This window comes from Temnothorax americanus, unplaced genomic scaffold, assembly GCF_048541705.1.
Source record: "Temnothorax americanus isolate GAGA-0224 unplaced genomic scaffold, ASM4854170v1 Scaffold6, whole genome shotgun sequence".
Lineage (NCBI taxonomy): Eukaryota > Metazoa > Arthropoda > Insecta > Hymenoptera > Formicidae > Temnothorax > Temnothorax americanus.
This window is the reverse complement of record NW_027509751.1, coordinates 469,385-480,243: the sequence shown is the minus strand read 5'-3', so window position 1 is coordinate 480,243 and position 10,859 is coordinate 469,385. Positions and strand designations below refer to the sequence as shown.

At 47.6% G+C, this 10,859-nt stretch overlaps 1 long non-coding RNA gene across 1 annotated transcript; it reads right to left on the bottom strand.

Moving 5' to 3' along the window:
• Nucleotides 1-3,568: 3,568 nt before the first annotated feature.
• LOC143904973 (uncharacterized) lies at nt 3,569-9,478 on the bottom strand. The gene is made up of 3 exons (XR_013259087.1): nt 7,588-9,478; nt 7,246-7,485; nt 3,569-5,405 (listed from the first exon to the last, which is right to left on the bottom strand). It is a non-coding gene; the product is annotated as an uncharacterized LOC143904973 (long non-coding RNA).
• Between the last annotated feature and the right edge of the window lie 1,381 nt (nt 9,479-10,859).

Here is a 10,859-nt window from a genome sequence, read left to right as displayed (position 1 = left end):
CTGCATTGCATATTTCAAGATGACGCAAAATCTTTACCGCAATTTTTACTACATTTTCTTCGTAAACCTCTATCTCTTTCTCTCTCGTTCGTTCGCGCTTTCTCGAACCGTCGAGAGTCGCGGAGCGACAAATATGGAGCTCGCGCATGAGAAATAGCGCCGATGATAGTAATGAGTATTCTGTCACCGACCGTCGTCATCGGATCGCAATCCGCGAGGGGAGTTACACGTTCCTCCGTGCGGCATCGATTTTATGCGCCTTCGTTGATCCTCCCGTAGCCCGAGGGCTGAATGGAAAGCTCGCGTTCGGAATTACAAAACTTTTTTTAAAAAAATGAAAATCGAGCGTAGAGAATTAATGGATAAAATGGAATATGAAATGTGCGATGTGGCGCTGAGAATTATTCCCGAATATCTCGTAATATAGCTGTTAACGTCAGATAAATAAGTCTTACGTTACTTTTATAGATTCGACGTGACGTAAAATAGCGGGAGCAAGATAGAGGTGTTGTCCCAGATTCATATCGCGTCTTCCTCTTTCGTACTATCGGGAGGAGGTGGCGGTTCCTATATTAAGTACATAAATCAGCCTCTGGTTTCTTTCGGTGCGGGTTCAACGCGAGCCGCCAACCTAACCCACGTGCGTATTGCATCTCGATGCTATCGGCTCGATGTCGATCTACTCGCACGGATCGTACGCGTCCCCGTATAGGTACATACGTCAGGAACGCGCGCGCACGGTTGCCCGTTGTTACACGATCTTGTGCAACTGCAGGCGGACAGCATCCCGGCGCCACCTCCGTGTCCTGCAGCTCGCTGATGTGAACTCCACATTCGCAAAAGCAGCGCGCGGGACAGTTTCGCAATCGATATTATCCCAGGGAGAGGACCGGGACGCATAAAAGGAATCTCCTCTCATCGGGAAACGATTCTTCGATGCAACGAGCAAACGGAAGACAGACGGATAGATAGGGGGGGGGGAGAATGAGGTACGAGACAAAGTCGAATGCAAATGCGACTAATAATATGCGAGGAACGTTGTAAAGGCACTCGACGTCAAAGGGTACCGGGGAAAAGAGGAGGTGGGCAGAGAGGACGGTACTTTAAGCGGCTGCATTTGGAGCCAAGAAACGTCGGTCCCCCCGCCGAGATTCGCAAGAGAGTCGCGTCGGGCCGTCCGTTAACGAGACGGCCGATAAACTCTTGACGATTTTAGTTATGCATCCGAGAGTGGCCGGGCACAAAGAAGATTCTCTCAATCCCGCACGCTACTCGCTCTCCGGCTCCACCCGGGACCCTAACCAGATATCCGACCTCTCCGTTTATTTGCACGCGGAGCGGACGTACCGGCGATCAAATAAATTCACCACCCTGAGAAGGGGGAGGTCGCACTTGAAAAATGCTCGTGGCACGAGTGCGTTCGCCTAAATCGTTTGATCACTGCCAAATCGACGACGGAAGTGCGGAGTTACTCCTTTTCGCGTGGTATAACGGATAACGCGACTTCCCATCGTTCCTTTTTCAGCTCCTCGTACATCCATTACCATCCGCTGCAAGTGACACAACTTCTCGCGGTCGAAGCTAAAGCGTTTTACGTTTAAATCCAACGGGAGATGACCCACGCGGACAGCGACGATAATAAAAATATCTCCTCGGACGCGCACATTCCACTTACGCTTACTACCGCGTGTCGCTCGACCGTAGCCCGTTCATATATAATATTTATGAACCCGATGTTCTCGAACCGTTACGTGCTTCCGCGCCGTAACACGGCCCGAAGAAATCTTATTCGAGACCAGTTAAAAGACACGTCGATGACTTACGAAAGAGATAGCGCGGAACACGATAGCCGCACATGGGCTGTTCGTCCCGCTTGTTTCTCTTCGATCCGTTCCGTTGTCGTACTTGTTACCACCCGCGCAGACACTTGGAATCTCCTTAGACGAAGGTGGAAGCGTTCTTGAAAAGAATATAAAAAGAAGAAAATTTACAATTGATAAATCAGCTCGGAAAAGAAAAAACCGCTCGCGTGAATCTTCAATTTCGTTCAAAGAAGAATCGATTTTCACTTTTTAAGAGAATAATAGCTGTGTACAATATATAACGTATTCTGAGAAAAAAACGTACCCGTGTAGAGACGAGCGAGAAAAGTAACGGCAGAGCGGGAAATTTCCCAAAAGTCAGTAGACGCTCCGCTCCAGGGAAATCAAAATCCGGAAATTCGCGCGCGATCTCGAGCGAGCGCAAAAAACGTACGGGACTTTAGAAATTTCGTCCGATATCTTGCAGGGATTGTAATGTGTTTTTATTTATGTACGACTCATGTGTGATCGGGCGCTCGTTAACGATTCGATTCGTCGAATATACATTAGGATTGCTCGTTGCGCGACGTTTGTAAAATTCAGTAAAGACAGGGAAGAAACGGAAAAGGGAAAGACAGAGAGGGGGAGAGAGGAAAGGGACAGAAATACGGCGGATATAATTTCGCTAACCGGGAAGCTAACCGGACGGACCTTGCAATTTGAGAAACCAAGTGACGTTTGACGTGTATGAACTGCGGCGGCAGGATTGCGAAGACGTCGAGTGGAGAAGGCGAAAGGACCTACATGGGGACGTGGACGGTTGACGAAGCGGGACGAAGAGAAGGAAGGGAAAGGAAAAGATCGAAGATAAGTTACAGACTGGTGAAACGGAAGGCGATGCGGCTGGAGAATGCAGAGATGAAATAGGACGAGACGGCTGGTTGTACATCGAACATATTTATGTTCTCTTTTTTAAAAATGTTGACCGAAGGTATATAAATACGAAAAAATTTTAAGAGAAAGCGGGGAAAGAAAGACAAAAGGGCAAGAAGAACGGAGTAATGCGTCTACGTCGCTTCTGTCGAAACAAGATGGGAGATGTGCGCGAATTCGGCGTAAGAGGATGAGACGACGATGTCGAACCCGCGAAACGGCGGGTCACGTTGAGCCCCGATATCAGATAGAAGTGGCGGAGCGCGAGCAGATATAGCGGCCATTCCGCACGAGCGATTGACCAATTGCGTCGCGCATCGTGGGGGGACACGATGCAGCGCGCGCGCCGTTCCCGTAGACCTGCCGATGGTCGCCGGATCAAGCGATAGCGAGATGAAACGAGGCGTCGCGTCGGCGTCGCGGAACTTTAAAGCGCGCGCCAAGCCCTTATCAACGGGTGAACGAGAGATCGAAGCGGCGACCGCGGCTCTAGGCTCTAACGAGTTCATTGAAAATGCCGAAGGCGTTACCCCCTACCTCGACGCGCTCCCTCTTATAGAAGCGCCCGGCTATTTATACATCCGGCGTGTGTACGTACAAGTGCCCCGGCGTAAACCGTACGTCGCTGAAATTTTAATGCCGCGGAGCATTCGTCGGCTAGCGTGTACGCTCGCGCGAGCTATATCCGACCTAGAACTATATCGCGCGAATCGCGATCGAGGCTAGGGCGGATATCGGGGTGGCTGTACGAGCAACGGAGTAATAAGGAAGGATCGTCTACGTCTACGACGACGTATAACGAGTTTACGATATAACGAGGCATAAAGTAAGTGTCGGATTAATTTGAAATACGTAGGTACGTCTTTTTCGTTTTATCAGCTTATAAGAATCGTATAATATTAAGTACTAATAAATAGCTCTAATCAAACATTGCTGTTACACGACGTTAATATTAAAAATAGTGATACTCTGGTAAACAAATGTTATACATATAACGTTTGCAAATAGAATCATTGGAGCGCTCTTTCACGCTTCGTTTCTTAACGTAATAAATAATTCCGGAGAAGGATTTGGCGCAGATTTGTTCATCTGAGGTGTACGTACATATCTGTTGTTTTTCGAGGCGAAATCCTTATTCCAGCGCCAACATGGAAACCAATTCGTCGCCAGACCGGTATGTACTTAGCTCCGCGCGGCTGAACCGCCGTGCGGTATGCCGCATATACGCGATCGATAATCAACGCACTATTGGGCCGCCGACCCAAATGGAAATTTTATATCGGGCGGCCGGCCTGGCGACCGATCAAACGCGGACCGTATTTACTTCCGCCCGATGTCGCGTCGCAGGGCCGAACCTTAAGATCTTTCTCCGAGGTAGTTTATCAGTTATTTAAAAACAACGAAATTATTTTCGAAGGTAACCGCGTTACGCTGCGTTAAACTATTACCGATGACTGACGTCATTAATGGAAACGAATTATCCGAGCGTTAATCCGAAGGAGACAAGTTTGAGAACAATCTCCCTCGACTTGCGTCCTACCAAACTGTTCGGGGATTTAGATTTTGGGGCGCGGCCTCTCGGTGAACGATTCCCGAACTCGGTTCTCGCACACGGCTGACTCGCGTTCGCGGAATGCTTGAGAGAGAATCGCCTTATCGATTAGACGGCAGGCGGCGAAGTGTAAACCTCGCGGCCAGATTGGCTGATTATTCGCTCGGCATTACCAGGTGTATCAAATGCTAATGCGCGGCGAAGCAAGGTACTCGAGCATCTGCTTACAGCCCTTTGCCCCTCTCTCTCTCTCTCTCTCTCTCTCACACACACACACACACACACACACACACTCGGTTCTATCTTCCGTCGCAAATCTCAACGACTCAATTCGGAGTTGCATAAGCGCCTGATCTCGCTGCTCACTCGGCGTTATCATTCGATTCGCTCGACAGTCTCGGTATCCGTCCTGAACATTGTTTAACACACATCGAAAATGGATCTCAAGTTAATAGTAGGTATGCCATATTAGATAAGTATCCACGATTTGCTTGAAAATTGCAACGAACATGTTCAATTCTTTACATTAAATCTTTACATTAAATAAAAAATAGAACATGAATTATTTCAACAAAATGAATTGTCTCAGATATACATATATTATAAGAAACTTTAATAAAACTCATTTAGCCTAAGTAGGTTTCAGTCGTCGAGGAAAAAAATCCAAGCTTCGTTAGCGATGAACAATCTTATTTGTTTTTGTGGCCGACGTTAGCGTTCTCTTTTTACATATCATAATTTTTTATTTTTCTACATTTTTTTCGTCGCTATATCGAAGGCGTACTCTCGGATGATATTTATATCCTTTATACCGTGAGATATTTTTTTGCATTTTGTGGCGCGCATATGGGCATAACGTACGAAACGACTGTCCGTCCGATTCCCCGCTCACCCCGTATTTTTCGCTCTCGCCTCTCAGTCGGGATCGCCGCGCATCGCTATATAGCGAATTCGCATCGGCCATATCAGCCGGTGCCAATAACGTACCGAGGCAGATGGGAGATGTAGCGAGGGCCGGGTGGTTGTTGGACCGCGCGTCAGACGAACGGGGGCGGGGGCAGCGGGGGGTGCTTCACCATCCGCAGACTCGTATCCATCGATCACCGTACCCGTACCGTCTATAATTACAAACGTTATATACAACGTTACGAACTTCCCGAAAGTACTGGTGAGCGTTCATCAAAATATTTTACAATTTTTTGGCAACTCGAAACGCCCAACGAACGTCAATTTTCCTAAAATTGCATTTACCTTTTTTAAATCATGTATTTTATTTATCTACATAAAGTGGTAAATACTAATATTTCTGTCTTGACATTTTTTTAGAATTCCATTATATTTTCTTTATAGAAAGTAAAATAGGAATAATTCTACATGGATTATTAGGAAAGTGCATTGCGATTTTCAATATACGCCAGTTGAACGGCCAAATAAAAACGTTAATCGAAAATAATCAGCGCTACGCGCTTTTATGCGGCGGAGGACAAAGCCGGCCGAGGGAACGGGTCGCGAAAAGAAAAAGAGAGAGAGAGGGGGAGAGAAAGGAAGCGAGGCGAGCGTTTAAAGTGCACCATTGACGATCGTTTTCGTAGTATAGTCGGTGGCGGAATTCAAAGTCAAGTACGCGGACCTTTGTCCGTTTAATTTGTCGCGCAGCTGAGCGTAATGACCGCGTTTGCCTTTGGACCCCGCGCATTCGCCTTTGCGTCGCGGTCGGTGTGCGAAACGTTATCGTCGTCGTCGTCGTCGTCGTCGTCGTCGAGAACGCTCGCTTCCGATGCTCGCACAGGCAGCTGGTGCGCTGCAGTGCGAAAATGGAGATATGTGTGCGCCACGTGCGCACATCTTTTCGACGGGCGAGCGCCCCTCTGACGCTTTAACGCGAACAAATTGTAATCAAGCGTAAAAATATACGGCGAAATATATAAGAAATGTGACATTGTGTACGTCTAACGTATCTTAATCAGAATACACGAATACGCAAATATCCCGCGTCTATAATTGGACGATTTTGCCCTTTCCCAGGTTTCTCAATCGATCCTGTGAGCAATCGATTTAATATTTCGAAAACAATTCTGATATAAATCTTGTTACTAAATCGGCTTCTAATGTATACAATCTGGCTGACAATGTTATTCCGATGACGAATCACGAATTAGGAGTGCATTCGTATATATCGTCGCGAAGGTATTCGTGCTATTTTAGACGCGTGACGAGCTTTAAGCGCCGCAAATGCGGAGGAAACCCGGAGTTAAGTACTTGGCGAATTTATTGCAACAAAGAGCCGCGAGAGCTCCCACATGTTAATTTCAACGACGTGTCTGGTGTCCTTGAAAGTCTATAATTACACACGCCGTTGCATGGAAATGAAAGAAATTCTCGGCAACCGGGCGCTCATTGTTGTTGCTTTGTCGTTGCCAATTCTTTGCGCGGGCGAGGCCGCCGCGCCGGTGCACGCGTCGCAATTTTTCGGGACGCGATTCGTTGCGTTTGTGCATCCCAAAAACGCCGCCGAACTGCTGAACTCCTGAGCTCGCGACCCGCGCTTAGCGCTCGTGGAATGCATTCGACGAGTGTTATGGCATTTGTACGACAGTCGGCGCGCAAACGCACGGAGAACACCTCTTTTCCATAACGGAGCGCGAGGAAATGCATTCGGAGCGCCGGTAAAATTTCAGCGAGGTAAAATATTTATTAGAGTGGCCCGAGAGAGAGCGTCGTCGAGCGAGTTAAGAGAACGCGCGACCGATGTTTTCGCGAAGGTCTCTAGGGTTCTCCGGGACGACCGGGACCAATTCCACGGAGGAAAAGAAAAGAAAGCTTATATATATATACATATATATATATAGAGAGAGAGAGGATAGGAGAGGTGCATATAGCGAGAGATTGGGACTCGGCCTAGCTTCCACCATCGACCCAAGTTCCCCGCTGAGAGGAACCAGGACTGACCAGACTTACCCGGCGATTTTTATTGCTCGTCATCCTCCTCCACACACGCAAACTTTCTACGAGTTCTGCGCCGAGGATATACCACCTACGATATTAATCCTCGCTTCTTTTTTTTATAACTTTTATAACATTTTTTATAACACCTCTCGCCCGCTTTTCGTATAGCCTTATATCGGCCTCATATTCGTCTTTATTTCGAGCGAGAAGAGGATAACATTTTGTGGGAAACGGACGTCTAAATCCCTAAAACTGAAATTAATGCGTCTGAGGAATCAAATCGTGTGCCGTTCGAGCGATCATATAGGTACGATTACGGCTTCCGCTGCAAAGAAAGAACTCGGGAGCATATACCTATACTGTCCGCAGTGCGTCGTTACGTCGTGCATAAAAACATCTGCAAGCGATAAAACGTGTAGGCTGCTCGCTATTTAATGCCGAGCGATGAATCGGATTCTCCGCTCGTGTTGGCATACTCGTGTTCGATGTGCTGAACTTTGTGCTAAACTTTTAATTTATCGTCACGCGCTTACGGTTTGAAAACACTCACGCCATCAGTGGCTTCGGTCAGCTTCTTCGGCCAAATTTTTTCCTCTCGCGGACTCGCCTTCTTTTGTCTCATTAACGCCGTTTCTCTCTCTGTCTCGCTTTCTCTCTCTCTCTGTCTCGCTTTCTCTCTCTCTCTATCTCGCTTTCTCTCTCTCTCTCTCTCTCTCTCTCTCTCTCTCTCTCTCTCTCTCTCTCTCTCTCTCTCTCTCTCTCTCTCTCTCTCTCCCTCCCTCCCTCTCTCACGTGTCTCAAGTGCCTCAAGTGCATATTGCGATCGCGACACGAGACGATGCTCGCTCTTCGGAACGACCCTGACGGAGTCTTCGAATGGCCCTGCAGACCGACACGAGACGATGATTCGATTGCAGTAGCGAGCTCGGAAAGCGACCATGTCTCGGAAATTCGAACTTAATTTTTGTCCAACGGCGAATTAAAGTATTACAAATTAATCTTGAAATTAATTCCGTTTCTAATCGAGCTACATTGAAAATGTCTTCTTTTAAGAAATGAAAAAAATTTGTAGAAAATTTAAAGAAATGAACAATATTTTGTGTGTGTTTGTCTAATTAATAAAATGTTTGCGAGTAGCAATGTTTTACGTGATCGATTTTTTGAGTTCGTATTCCGATATTCGAAATGCGCGTTTGCGGCTGCAAAGCGGACCGGGGAGGGGGGGGCCGCAGTCGCGCATGGTAAGTATCGATCACACGCATGATCGCGGAACCGGAAGTGCGAGCCGTAATACGGGTGCCGTATCCGCGCGAAATCGGCGGCGGTCCTTCCTGCAGTCTACAATTAATCTTCTTAGCGAAGCGCAACTCGCCACGGCGAACCGTCGTCCGCCGCAGCTCGCCTCATGTAGTATCTCGGAGAGGTAAGGGTCGTGTTCGATTTATTCGATCAAGTCGACCGATAATAAAGACCGAGCGACAAAAAGCGTGATATAAAACCTGTGCTTGGCCGTGATATCCGGTCGTTCGAAAACCGGTCGTTCGACGCGCGTACGATTCCGCTTCTAGATAACCGTTAGTTTTCTGAACGTGTATATACTCGGTTCTTAAAGAATCGGAAGATTCGCAACATGTAAATGAGGTGAGGAACCGTGCACCGTGAAGCACGCAAATCGGACCTTATCGTTCGACTAATTAGCCGGTCAGCGTCATGATTTTCTTCACAGTCCGAGCTATCTGATTTTTCTCTGCCGTGTTTTTAAAAGTTCATTTTGTTGCATTTTATTGAAGAAGAAACGTTCAGAATTATCGGATGCTGAGACGTATGCTGGATGGACCTACGTCATAAATTTATTTCGAACGTTCCCGCAAACGCATTATTGTAGCAGCCATTACCGTCCGAGTGTCTTGGCACCTATCTCGTTGCAGCCGGTGCAAGGTGGAACACACAACGTGCACGGCCTGCGCGTTGCAGAGACGTCGCGCGCGCGATAAAGAGAAACGTGCGCGGCGAATCGATACTGCTGTGACACGTTGCGATAGATTTCCAAAAGGACACAGGAGACAGAGAGCTCGGAGATAAAGCGAAGAATGGAAATACCGACGGGCTATATACGCGAGCAGATAATATCGCAGGCTTTTAGTCGCTCCGCTCGTCAGTTACGCTTCCGATAACGCCGAGTGATGGCTATAACATAGGCTGCAGCCGTAGCCTTAAGTCTCCGCAGATGATTGTTCACGAAGAGGGACGAAGGTAGGTTCGAATAACTTTGCTGCAAGAATTCCGCTACATAAGTTACGACGTAATTAATCCGCGAGGATTAAATCGAACGATAAATCTATTGACTTGGCGCCGACAGTTGAAAAGTCATCGATGTACTTGATTCCGATGCGAGAAAAATTAATTTTTTTCCACCGACCAGCAGCACGAGTATGTACATACATCCGTGGATAACGCGAGGAGGAATAAATTCACACGGACGTCGCGCGTCCGCCCGATGAGCCCATTATCCGTCCATTTTCGAGCGTGTGGAAAATTAGGGTGGCGCATATACGGTCGCGCCTAAAACGGTATGTCGTTGCTCGTTCTTCTCCCCGTACAGATGCACCTCGACATTGATCCGCGCGTGCTCGCGTGGGCGGCTCGACGAGAAGTCGCTCCCGATCGAGCCGCGTCGCGCGTGCACGGGATAGGAGTTACAGCCGAGAGGAGAGCGCGTGGCATACGGAATCGAAAATATCGGTTCTCCCGGTATCGGAGGCGAACGGCGCGGCGGATGGACAGACAGATGGTCATCGCCAGATTCCGTTCGCCGCGCCGGCGTCGCAAAACAACGACTATGCGACTCGCGCGAGCGGTTCCGACGCATCGTGGCATGGATGCTCGGTCTCGGTCAAACCCGCAACGACGTTGCAGGGGTGGGGAAGAGAGAGGGGGAGACATTTATTGCACTCGGGAAAAGAAAAGATTCCGCCGGGGCGCGAAAGGAGATACGTAAGCGAATGTGGTTAAAATTCAAGGATGTACACGATAGAAAATAGAATTTATAGGGACTCTCTCTTCTTGAGAAAGGAAGCTGATTTTTCGTCATTTTATTGTCCTTGACAAACGATGCGAGCGATTACCAGAACTGCTTCGATTAATTCTAATAGGATATGTGAAATTAGCTTGACAACCTGTGAAACGCCAATATCAATTAAAAATACATTTGTTATTCGATGCGATAAATATCCGGTTTATACGAATTAATTTATCTACAACAATCATCGCTCTCCGACATTCAATGCAATTACAGGACAATCAATCAAACAATAACGATCTTACAAAAGGAAATCCATCCGATGTAATACAGAAAGTTTAAAATTAAATCATTAGAAAGGAAAAAACGACGAGAGAAGAGAGAGAGAGAGAGGAGAGAGAGAAATCAGAACTAAAACAAAAGGGCGAAGTCCGGTAATCGGGAAATAACGGGAAAGAGCGAAAGAGAGGGAGAGACGGAGCAAAAAGAGACCCGCGAAAAGAGAGAAAGAGAAAGGGATAGCGCGAGCGAGGGAACGGACGCGGGGGTGGTGACCTTAGAAGAGGGAGGTTGGTCGTGGGAAGGAAAAAACGAGAAACGTTGGCAA